Below are 14366 nucleotides of genomic sequence, written 5' to 3'. Positions count from 1 at the left end.
TACGGTACCAAACCACACCTAAACGGTGCAATACCGCACGAGTACATCCATACGGAACCAAACCACACCAAAACGGTACAATACCTTACGAGTCCTTCGTTACGGTACCAAACCACACCAAAACGGTGCAATACCGTACGAGTACATCCATACGGTACCAAACCACACCAAAACGGTACAATACCTTACGAGTACATCCATACAGTACCAAACCACAACAAAACGGTGCAATACCGTACGAGTACATCCATACGGTACCAAACCACTCCAAAACGGTACAATACCTTACGAGTCCTTCGTTACAGCACCATACCACACCAAAACGGTGCAATACCGTACGACTACATCCATACGGTACAAAACCACACCAAAACGGTACAATACCTTACGAGTCCTTCGTTACGGTACCAAACCACACCAAAACGGTACAATACCTTACGAGTCCTTCGTTACGGTACCAAACCTAACCAAAACGGTGCAATACCGCACGAGTACATCCATACGGTACCAAACCACACCAAAACGGTACAATACCTTACGAGTACATCCATACGGTACGAAACCACACCAAAACGGTGCAATACCGTACGAGTACATCCATACGGTACCAAACCACACCCAAACGGTACAATACCTTACGAGTACATCCATACGGTACCAAACCAAGCCAAAACGGTGCAATACCTTACGAGTCCTTCGTTACGGTACCAAACCACACCAAAACGGTGCAATACCGTACGAGTACATCCATACGGTACCTAACCACACAAAAACGGTACAATACCTTACGAGTCCTTTGTTACGGTACCAAACCACACCAAAACGGTGCAATACCGTACGAGTACATCCATACGGTACCAAACCACACCAAAACGGTACAATACCTTACGAGTCCTTCGTCACGGTTCCAAACCACACCAAAACGGTGCAATACCGTACGAGTACATCCATACGGTACCAAACCACACCAAAACGGTGCAATACCGTACGAGTACATCCATACGGTACCAAACCACAAAAAAATGGTGCAATACCATGTGAGTACATCCATACAGTACCAAACCACACCAAAACGGTACAATACCTTACGAGTCCTTCGTTACGGTACCAAACCACACCAAAACGGTGCAATACCGTACGAGTACATCCATACGGTACCAAACCACACCAAAACGGTACAATACGTTACGAGTCCTTCGTTAAGGTTCCAAACCACACCAAAACGGTGCAATACCGTACGAGTACGTCCATACGGTACCAAACCACACCAAAACGGTGCAATACCGCACGAGTACATCCATATGGTACCAAACCACAAAAAAACGGTGCAATACCATGTGAGTACATCCATACGGTACAAAACCACACCAAAACGGTACAATACCTTACGAGTCCTTCGTTACGGTACCAAACCACACCAAAACGGTGCAATACGGTACGAGTACATCCATACGGTACCAAACCAAACCAAAACGGTACAATACCTTACGAGTACATCCATACGGTACCAAACAACACAAAAACGGTGCAATACCGTACGAGTACATCCATACGGTACGAAACCAAGCCAAAACGGTGCAATACCGTACGACTACATCCATACGGTACCAAACCACACCAAAACGGTACAATACCTTACGAGTACATCCATACGGTACCAAACCACACCAAAACGGTGCAATACCGTACGAGTACATCCATACGGTACCAAACCACACCAAAACGGCACAATACCTTACGAGTCCTTCGTTACGGTACCAAACCACAACAAAAAGGTGCAATACCGTACGAGTACATCCATACGGTACAAAACCACACCAAAACGGTACAATACCTTACGAGTCCTTCGTTACAGCACCGTACCACACCAAAACGGTGCAATACCGTACGAGTACATCCATACGGTACCAAACCAAGCCAAAACGGTGCAATACCGTACGACTACATCCATACGGTACCAAACCACACCAAAACGGTACAATACCATACGAGTACATCCATACGGTACCAAACCACACCAAAACGGTGCAATACCGTACGAGTACATCCATACGGTACCAAACCACACCAAAACGGCACAATACCTTACGAGTCCTTCGTTACGGTACCAAACCACAACAATACGGTGCAATACCGTACGACTACATCCATACGGTACCAAACCACACCAAAACGGTACAATACCTTACGAGTCCTTCGTTACGGTACCAAACCACACCAAAACGGTACAATATCTTACGAGTCCTTCGTTACGGTACCAAACCTAACCAAAACGGTGCAATACCGCACGAGTACATCCATACGGTACCAAACCACACCAAAACGGTACAATACCTTACGAGTACATCCATACGGTACCAAACCACACCAAAACGGTGCAATACCGTACGAGTACATCCATACGGTACCAAACCACACCAAAACAGTGCAATACCGTACGAGTACATCCATACGGTACCAAACCACACCAAAACGGCACAATACCTTACGAGTCCTTCGTTACGGTACCAAACCACAACAAAAAGGTGCAATACCGTACGAGTACATCCATACGGTACAAAACCACACCAAAACGGTACAATACCTTACGAGTCCTTCGTTACAGCACCATACCACACCAAAACGGTGCAATACCGTACGACTACATCCATACGGTACCAAACCACACGAAAACGGTACAATACCTTACGAGTCCTTCGTTACGGTACCAAACCACACCAAAACGGTACAATACCTTACGAGTCCTTCGTTACGGTACCAAACCTAACCAAAACGGTGCAATACCGCACGAGTACATCCATACGGTACCAAACCACACCAAAACGGTACAATACCTTACGAGTACATCCATACGGTACCAAATCACACCAAAACGGTGCAATACCGTACGAGTACATCCATACGGTACCAAAACACACCAAAACGGTACAATACCTTACGAGTACATCCATACGGTACCAAACCAAGCCAAAACGGTGCAATACCTTACGAGTCCTTCGTTACGGTACCAAACCACACCAAAACGGTGCAATACCGTACGAGTACATCCATACGGTACCTAACCACACCAAAACGGTACAATACCTTACGAGTCCTTCGTTACGGTACCAAACCACACCAAAACGGTGCAATACCATACGACTACATCCATACGGTACCAAACCACACCAAAACGGTACAATACCTTACGAGTCCTTCGTTACGGTTCCAAACCACACCAAAACGGTGCAATACCGTACGAGTACATCCATACGGTACCAAACCACACCAAAACGGTGCAATACCGTACGAGTACATCCATACGGTACCAAACCACAAAAAAACGGTGCAATACCATGTGAGTACATCCATACGGTACCAAACCACACCAAAACGGTACAATACCTTACGAGTCCTTCGTTACGGTTCCAAACCACACCAAAACGGTGCAATACCGTACGAGTACATCCATACGGTACCAAACCACACCAAAACGGTGCAATACCGTACGAGTACATCCATACGGTACCAAACCACAAAAAAACGGTGCAATACCATGTGAGTACATCCATACGGTACCAAACCACACCAAAACGGTACTATACCTTACGAGTCCTTCGTTACGGTACCAAACCTAACCAAAACGGTGCAATACCGCACGAGTACATCCATACGGTACCAAACCACACCAAAACGGTACAATACCTTACGAGTACATCCATACGGTACCAAATCACACCAAAACGGTGCAATACCGTACGAGTACATCCATACGGTACCAAACCACACCAAAACGGTACAATACCTTACGAGTACATCCATACGGTACCAAACCAAGCCAAAACGGTGCAATACCTTACGAGTCCTTCGTTACGGTACCAAACCACACCAAAACGGTGCAATACCGTACGAGTACATCCATACGGTACCTAACCACACCAAAACGGTACAATACCTTACGAGTCCTTCGTTACGGTACAAAACCACACCAAAACGGTGCAATACCGTACGACTACATCCATACGGTACCAAACCACACCAAAACGGTACAATACCTTACGAGTCTTTCGTTACGGTTCCAAACCACACCAAAACGGTGCAATACCGTACGAGTACATCCATACGGTACCAAACCACACCAAAACGGTGCAATACCGTACGAGTACATCCATATGGTACCAAACCACAAAAAAACGGTGCAATCCCATGTGAGTACATCCATACGGTACTAAACCACACCAAAACGGTACAATACCTTACGAGTCCTTCGTTACGGTACCAAACCACACCAAAACGGTGCAATACCGTACGAGTACATCCATACGGTACCAAACCACACCAAAACGGTACAATACCTTACGAGTCCTTCGTTAAGGTTCCAAACCACACCAAAACGGTGCAATACCGTACAAGTACATCCATACGGTACCAAACCACACCAAAACGGTGCAATACCGTACGAGTACATCCATACGGTACCAAACCACAAAAAAACGGTGCAATACCATGTGAGTACATCCATACGGTACAAAACCACACCAAAACGGTACAATACCTTACGAGTCCTTCGTTACGGTACCAAACCACACCAAAACGGTGCAATACGGTACGAGTACATCCATACGGTACCAAACCAAACCAAAACGGTACAATACCTTACGAGTACATCCATACGGTACCAAACAACACCAAAACGGTGCAATACCGTACGAGTACATCCATACGGTACCAAACTAAGCCAAAACAGTGCAATACCGTACGAGTACATCCATACGGTACCAAACCACAACAAAACGGTGCAATACCGTACGAGTACATCCATACGGTACCAAACCACACCAAAACGGTACAATACCTTACGAGTCCTTCGTTATGGTACCAAACCACACCAAAACGGTACAATACCTTACGAGTCCTTCGTTATGGTACCAAACCACACCAAAACGGTGCAATACCGTACGACTACATCCATACGGTACCAAACCACACCAAAACGGTACAATACCTTACGAGTCCTTCATTACGGTACCAAACCACAACAAAAATGTGCAATACCGTACGAGTACATCCATACGATACCAAACCACACCAACACGGTACAATACCTTACGAGTCCTTCGTTACGGTACCAAACCACACCAAAACGGTGCAATACCGTACTAGTACATCCATACGGTACAAAACCACACCAAAACGGTACAATACCTTACGAGTCCTTCGTTACGGTTCCAAACCACACCAAAACGGTGCAATACCGTACGAGTACATCCATACGGTACCAAACCACACCAAAACGGTACAATACCTTACGAGTACATCCATACGGTACCAAACCAAGCCAAAACGGTGCAATACCTTACGAGTCCTTCGTTACGGTACCAAACCACACCAAAACGGTGCAATACCGTACGAGTACATCCATACGGTACCTAACCACACCAAAACGGTACAATACCTTACGAGTCCTTCGTTACGGTACCAAACCACACCAAAACGGTGCAATACCGTACGAGTACATCCATACGGTACCAAACCACACCAAAACGGTACAATACCTTACGAGTCCTTCGTTACGGTTCCAAACCACACCAAAACGGTGCAATACCGTACGAGTACATCCATACGGTACCAAACCACACCAAAACGGTGCAATACCGTACGAGTACATCCATACGGTACCAAACCACAAAAAAACGGTGCAATACCATGTGAGTACATCCATACGGTACCAAACCACACCAAAACGGTACAATACCTTACGAGTCCTTCGTTACAGTACCAAACCACACCAAAACGGTGCAATACCGTACGAGTACATCCATACGGTACCAAACCACACCAAAACGGTACAATACCTTACGAGTCCTTCGTTAAGGTTCCAAACCACACCAAAACGGTGCAATACCGTACAAGTACATCCATACGGTACCAAACCACACCAAAACGGTGCAGTACCGTACGAGTACATCCATACGGTACCAAACCACAAAAAAATGGTGCAATACCATGTGAGTACATCCATACGGTACCAAACCACACCAAAACGGTACAATACCTTACGAGTCCTTCGTTACGGTACCAAACCACAGCAAAACGGTGCAATACCGTACGAGTACATCCATACGGTACCAAACCACACCAAAACGGTACAATACGTTACGAGTCCTTCGTTAAGGTTCCAAACCACACCAAAACGGTGCAATACTGTACGAGTACATCCATACGGTACCAAACCACACCAAAACGGTGCAATACCGTACGAGTACATCCATACGGTACCAAACCACAAAAAAATGGTGCAATACCATGTGAGTACATCCATACGGTACAAAACCACACCAAAACGGTAAAATACCTTACGAGTCCTTCGTTACGGTACCAAACCACACCAAAACGGTGCAATACGGTACGAGTACATCCATACGGTACCAAACCAAACCAAAACGGTACAATACCTTACGAGTACATCCATACGGTACCAAACAACACCAAAACGGTGCAATACCGTACGAGTATATCCGTACGGTACCAAACCAAGCCAAAACGGTGCAATACCGTACGAGTACATCCATACGGTACCAAACCACAACAAAACGGTGCAATACCGTACGAGTACATCCATACGGTACCAAACCACACCAAAACGGTACAATACCTTACGAGTCCTTCGTTACGGTACCAAACCACACCAAAACGGTGCAATACCGTACGAGTACATCCATACGGTACCAAACCACACCAAAACAGTATAATACGTTACGAGTCCTTCGTTAAGGTTCCAAACCACACCAAAACGGTGCAATACCGTACAAGTACATCCATACGGTACCAAACCACACCAAAACGGTGCAGTACCGTACGAGTACATCCATACGGTACCAAACCACAAAAAAATGGGTCAATACCATGTGAGTACATCCATACGGTACCAAACCACACCAAAACGGTACAATACCTTACGAGTCCTTCGTTACGGTACCAAACCACACCAAAACGGTGCAATACCGTACGAGTACATCCATACGGTACCAAACCACACCAAAACGGTACAATACGTTACGAGTCCTTCGTTAAGGTTCCAAACCACACCAAAACGGTGCAATACTGTACGAGTACATCCATACGGTACCAAACCACACCAAAACGGTGCAATACCGTACGAGTACATCCATACGGTACCAAACCACAAAAAAATGGTGCAATACCATGTGAGTACATCCATACGGTACAAAACCACACCAAAACGGTAAAATACCTTACGAGTCCTTCGTTACGGTACCAAACCACACCAAAACGGTGCAATACGGTACGAGTACATCCATACGGTACCAAACCAAACCAAAACGGTACAATACCTTACGAGTACATCCATACGGTACCAAACAACACCAAAACGGTGCAATACCGTACGAGTAAATCCATACGGTACCAAACCAAGCCAAAACGGTGCAATACCGTACGAGTACATCCATACGGTACAAAACAACACCAAAACGGTACAATACCTTACGAGTCCTTCGTTACGGTACCAAACCACACCAAAACGGTGCAATACCGTACGAGTACATCCATACGGTACCAAACCACACCAAAACGGTGCAATACCGTACGAGTACATCCATACGGTACCAAATCACAAAAAAATGGTGCAATACCATGTGAGTACATCCATACGGTACCAAACCACACCAAAACGGTACAATACCTTACGAGTCCTTCGTTACGGTACCAAACAACACCAAAACGGTGCAATACCGTACGAGTACATCCATACGGTACCAAACCACACCAAAACGGTACAATACGTTACGAGTCCTTCGTTAAGGTTCCAAACCACACCAAAACGGTGCAATACCGTACGAGTACATCCATACGGTACCAAACCACACCAAAACGGTGCAATACCGTACGAGTACATCCATACGGTACCAAACCACAAAAAAACGGTGCAATACCATGTGAGTACATCCATACGGTACAAAACCACACCAAAACGGTACAATACCTTACGAGTCCTTCGTTACGGTACCAAACCACACCAAAACGGTGCAATACGGTACGAGTACATCCATACGGTACCAAACCAAACCAAAACGGTACAATACCTTACGAGTACATCCATACGGTACCAAACAACACCAAAACGGTGCAATACCGTACGAGTACATCCATACGGTACCAAACCAAGCCAAAACGGTGCAATACCGTACGAGTACATCCATACGGAACCAAACCACAACAAAACGGTGCAATACCGTACGAGTACATCCATACGGTACCAAACCACACCAAAACGGTACAATACCTTACGAGTCCTTCGTTACGGTACCAAACCACACCAAAACGGTGCAATACCGTACGACTACATCCATACGGTACCAAACCACACCAAAACGGTACAATACCTTACGAGTCCTTCGTTACGGTACCAAACCACAACAAAAATGTGCAATACCGTACGAGTACATCCATACGGTACCAAACCACACCAAAACGGTACAATACCTTACGAGTCCTTCGTTACGGTACCAAACCACAGCAAAACGGTGCAATACCGTACGAGTACATCCATACGGTACCAAAGCACACCAAAACGGTACAATACCATACGAGTCCTTCGTTACGGTTCCAAACCACACCAAAACGGTGCAATACCGTACGAGTACATCCATACGGTACCAAACCACACCAAAACGGTGCAATACCGTACGAGTACATCCATACAGTACCAAACCATAAAAAAACGGTGCAATACCTTGTGAGTACATCCATACGGTACCAAACCACAGCAAAACGGTACAATACCTTACGAGTCCTTCGTTACGGTACCAAACCACACCTAAACGGTGCAATACCGCACGAGTACATCCATACGGAACCAAACCACACCAAAACGGTACAATACCTTACGAGTCCTTCGTTACGGTACCAAACCACAACAAAACGGTGCAATACCGTACGAGTACATCCATACGGTACCAAACCACACCAAAACGGTACAATACCTTACGAGTCCTTCGTTACGGTACCAAACCACACCAAAACGGTGCAATACCGTACGAGTACATACATACGGTACCAAACCACACCAAAACGGTACAATACCTTACGAGTCCTTCGTTACGGTTCCAAACCACAACAAAACGGTGCAATACCGTACGAGTACATCCATACGGTACCAAACCACACCAAAACGGTGCAATACCGTACGAGTACATACATACGGTACCAAACCACAACAAAACGGTGCAATACCATGTGAGTACATCCATACAGTACCAAACCACACAAAAACGGTACAATACCTTACGAGTCCTTCGTTACGGTACCAAACCACACCAAAACGGTGCAATACCGCACGAGTACATCCATACGGTACCAAACCAAACCAAAACGGTACAATACCTTACGAGTCCATCGTTACGGTACCAAACCACACCAAAACGGTGCAATACTGTACGAGTACATCCATACGGTACCAAACCACACCAAAACGGTACAATACCTTACGAGTCCTTCGTTACGGTTCCAAACCACACCAAAACGGTGCAATACGGTACGAGTACATCCATACGGTACCAAACCAAACCAAAACGGTACAATACCTTACGAGTACATCCATACGGTACCAAACAACACCAAAACGGTGCAATACCGTACGAGTACATCCATACGGTACCAAACCAAGCCAAAACGGTGCAATACCGTACGAGTACATCCATACGGTACCAAACCAAGCCAAAACGGTGCAATACCGTACGAGTACATCCATACGGTACCAAACCACAACAAAACGGTGCAATACCGTACGAGTACATCCATACGGTACCAAACCACACCAAAACGGTACAATACCTTACGAGTCCTTCGTTACGGTACCAAACCACACCAAAACGGTGCAATACCGTACGACTACATCCATACGGTACCAAACCACACCAAAACGGTACAATACCTTACGAGTCCTTCGTTACGGTACCAAACCACAACAAAAATGTGCAATACCGTACGAGTACATCCATACGGTACCAAACCACACCAAAACGGTACAATACCTTACGAGTCCTTCGTTACGGTACCAAACCACAGCAAAACGGTGCAATACCGTACGAGTACATCCATACGGTACCAAAGCACACCAAAACGGTACAATACCATACGAGTCCTTCGTTACGGTTCCAAACCACACCAAAACGGTGCAATACCGTACGAGTACATCCATACGGTACCAAACCACACCAAAACGGTGCAATACCGTACGAGTACATCCATACAGTACCAAACCATAAAAAAACGGTGCAATACCTTGTGAGTACATCCATACGGTACCAAACCACAGCAAAACGGTACAATACCTTACGAGTCCTTCGTTACGGTACCAAACCACACCTAAACGGTGCAATACCGCACGAGTACATCCATACGGTACCAAACCACACCAAAACGGTACAATACCTTACGAGTCCTTCGTTACGGTACCAAACCACACCAAAACGGTGCAATACCGTACGACTACATCCATACGGTACCAAACCACACCAAAACGGTACAATACCTTACGAGTCCTTCGTTACGGTACCAAACCACAACAAAAATGTGCAATACCGTACGAGTACATCCATACGGTACCAAACCACACCAAAACGGTACAATACCTTACGAGTCCTTCGTTACGGTACCAAACCACAGCAAAACGGTGCAATACCGTACGAGTACATCCATACGGTACCAAAGCACACCAAAACGGTACAATACCATACGAGTCCTTCGTTACGGTTCCAAACCACACCAAAACGGTGCAATACCGTACGAGTACATCCATACGGTACCAAACCACACCAAAACGGTGCAATACCGTACGAGTACATCCATACAGTACCAAACCATAAAAAAACGGTGCAATACCTTGTGAGTACATCCATACGGTACCAAACCACAGCAAAACGGTACAATACCTTACGAGTCCTTCGTTACGGTACCAAACCACACCTAAACGGTGCAATACCGCACGAGTACATCCATACGGAACCAAACCACACCAAAACGGTACAATACCTTACGAGTCCTTCGTTACGGTACCAAACCACAACAAAACGGTGCAATACCGTACGAGTACATCCATACGGTACCAAACCACACCAAAACGGTACAATACCTTACGAGTCCTTCGTTACGGTACCAAACCACACCAAAACGGTGCAATACCGTACGAGTACATACATACGGTACCAAACCACACCAAAACGGTACAATACCTTACGAGTCCTTCGTTACGGTTCCAAACCACAACAAAACGGTGCAATACCGTACGAGTACATCCATACGGTACCAAACCACACCAAAACGGTGCAATACCGTACGAGTACATACATACGGTACCAAACCACAACAAAACGGTGCAATACCATGTGAGTACATCCATACAGTACCAAACCACACAAAAACGGTACAATACCTTACGAGTCCTTCGTTACGGTACCAAACCACACCAAAACGGTGCAATACCGCACGAGTACATCCATACGGTACCAAACCAAACCAAAACGGTACAATACCTTACGAGTCCATCGTTACGGTACCAAACCACACCAAAACGGTGCAATACTGTACGAGTACATCCATACGGTACCAAACCACACCAAAACGGTACAATACCTTACGAGTCCTTCGTTACGGTTCCAAACCACACCAAAACGGTGCAATACGGTACGAGTACATCCATACGGTACCAAACCAAACCAAAATGGTACAATACCTTACGAGTACATCCATACGGTACCAAACAACACCAAAACGGTGCAATACCGTACGAGTACATCCATACGGTACCAAACCAAGCCAAAACGGTGCAATACCGTACGAGTACATCCATACGGTACCAAACCAAGCCAAAACGGTGCAATACCGTACGAGTACATCCATACGGTACCAAACCACAACAAAACGGTGCAATACCGTACGAGTACATCCATACGGTACCAAACCACACCAAAACGGTACAATACCTTACGAGTCCTTCGTTACGGTACCAAACCACACCAAAACGGTGCAATACCGTACGACTACATCCATACGGTACCAAACCACACCAAAACGGTACAATACCTTACGAGTCCTTCGTTACGGTACCAAACCACAACAAAAATGTGCAATACCGTACGAGTACATCCATACGGTACCAAACCACACCAAAACGGTACAATACCTTACGAGTCCTTCGTTACGGTACCAAACCACAGCAAAACGGTGCAATACCGTACGAGTACATCCATACGGTACCAAAGCACACCAAAACGGTACAATACCATACGAGTCCTTCGTTACGGTTCCAAACCACACCAAAACGGTGCAATACCGTACGAGTACATCCATACGGTACCAAACCACACCAAAACGGTGCAATACCGTACGAGTACATCCATACAGTACCAAACCATAAAAAAACGGTGCAATACCTTGTGAGTACATCCATACGGTACCAAACCACAGCAAAACGGTACAATACCTTACGAGTCCTTCGTTACGGTACCAAACCACACCTAAACGGTGCAATACCGAACGAGTACATCCATACGGTACCAAACCACACCAAAACGGTACAATACCTTACGAGTCCTTCGTTACGGTACCAAACCACACCAAAACGGTGCAATACCGTACGACTACATCCATACGGTACCAAACCACACCAAAACGGTACAATACCTTACGAGTCCTTCGTTACGGTACCAAACCACAACAAAAATGTGCAATACCGTACGAGTACATCCATACGGTACCAAACCACACCAAAACGGTACAATACCTTACGAGTCCTTCGTTACGGTACCAAACCACAGCAAAACGGTGCAATACCGTACGAGTACATCCATACGGTACCAAAGCACACCAAAACGGTACAATACCATACGAGTCCTTCGTTACGGTTCCAAACCACACCAAAACGGTGCAATACCGTACGAGTACATCCATACGGTACCAAACCACACCAAAACGGTGCAATACCGTACGAGTACATCCATACAGTACCAAACCATAAAAAAACGGTGCAATACCTTGTGAGTACATCCATACGGTACCAAACCACAGCAAAACGGTACAATACCTTACGAGTCCTTCGTTACGGTACCAAACCACACCTAAACGGTGCAATACCGCACGAGTACATCCATACGGAACCAAACCACACCAAAACGGTACAATACCTTACGAGTCCTTCGTTACGGTACCAAACCACAACAAAACGGTGCAATACCGTACGAGTACATCCATACGGTACCAAACCACACCAAAACGGTACAATACCTTACGAGTCCTTCGTTACGGTACCAAACCACACCAAAACGGTGCAATACCGTACGAGTACATACATACGGTACCAAACCACACCAAAACGGTACAATACCTTACGAGTCCTTCGTTACGGTTCCAAACCACAACAAAACGGTGCAATACCGTACGAGTACATCCATACGGTACCAAACCACACCAAAACGGTGCAATACCGTACGAGTACATACATACGGTACCAAACCACAACAAAACGGTGCAATACCATGTGAGTACATCCATACAGTACCAAACCACACAAAAACGGTACAATACCTTACGAGTCCTTCGTTACGGTACCAAACCACACCAAAACGGTGCAATACCGCACGAGTACATCCATACGGTACCAAACCAAACCAAAACGGTACAATACCTTACGAGTCCATCGTTACGGTACCAAACCACACCAAAACGGTGCAATACTGTACGAGTACATCCATACGGTACCAAACCACACCAAAACGGTACAATACCTTACGAGTCCTTCGTTACGGTTCCAAACCACACCAAAACGGTGCAATACGGTACGAGTACATCCATACGGTACCAAACCAAACCAAAACGGTACAATACCTTACGAGTACATCCATACGGTACCAAACAACACCAAAACGGTGCAATACCGTACGAGTACATCCATACGGTACCAAACCAAGCCAAAACGGTGCAATACCGTACGAGTACATCCATACGGTACCAAACCAAGCCAAAACGGTGCAATACCGTACGAGTACATCCATACGGTACCAAACCACAACAAAACGGTGCAATACCGTACGAGTACATCCATACGGTACCAAACCACACCAAAACGGTACAATACCTTACGAGTCCTTCGTTACGGTACCAAACCACACCAAAACGGTGCAATACCGTACGACTACATCCATACGGTACCAAACCACACCAAAACGGTACAATACCTTACGAGTCCTTCGTTACGGTACCAAACCACAACAAAAATGTGCAATACCGTACGAGTACATCCATACGGTACCAAACCACACCAAAACGGTACAATACCTTACGAGTCCTTCGTTACGGTACCAAACCAC

The sequence above is a fragment of the Rhododendron vialii genome, chromosome 1a (genome assembly GCF_030253575.1).
Source record: "Rhododendron vialii isolate Sample 1 chromosome 1a, ASM3025357v1".
Lineage (NCBI taxonomy): Eukaryota > Viridiplantae > Streptophyta > Magnoliopsida > Ericales > Ericaceae > Rhododendron > Rhododendron vialii.
Note: the sequence above shows the minus strand (reverse complement) of the source record.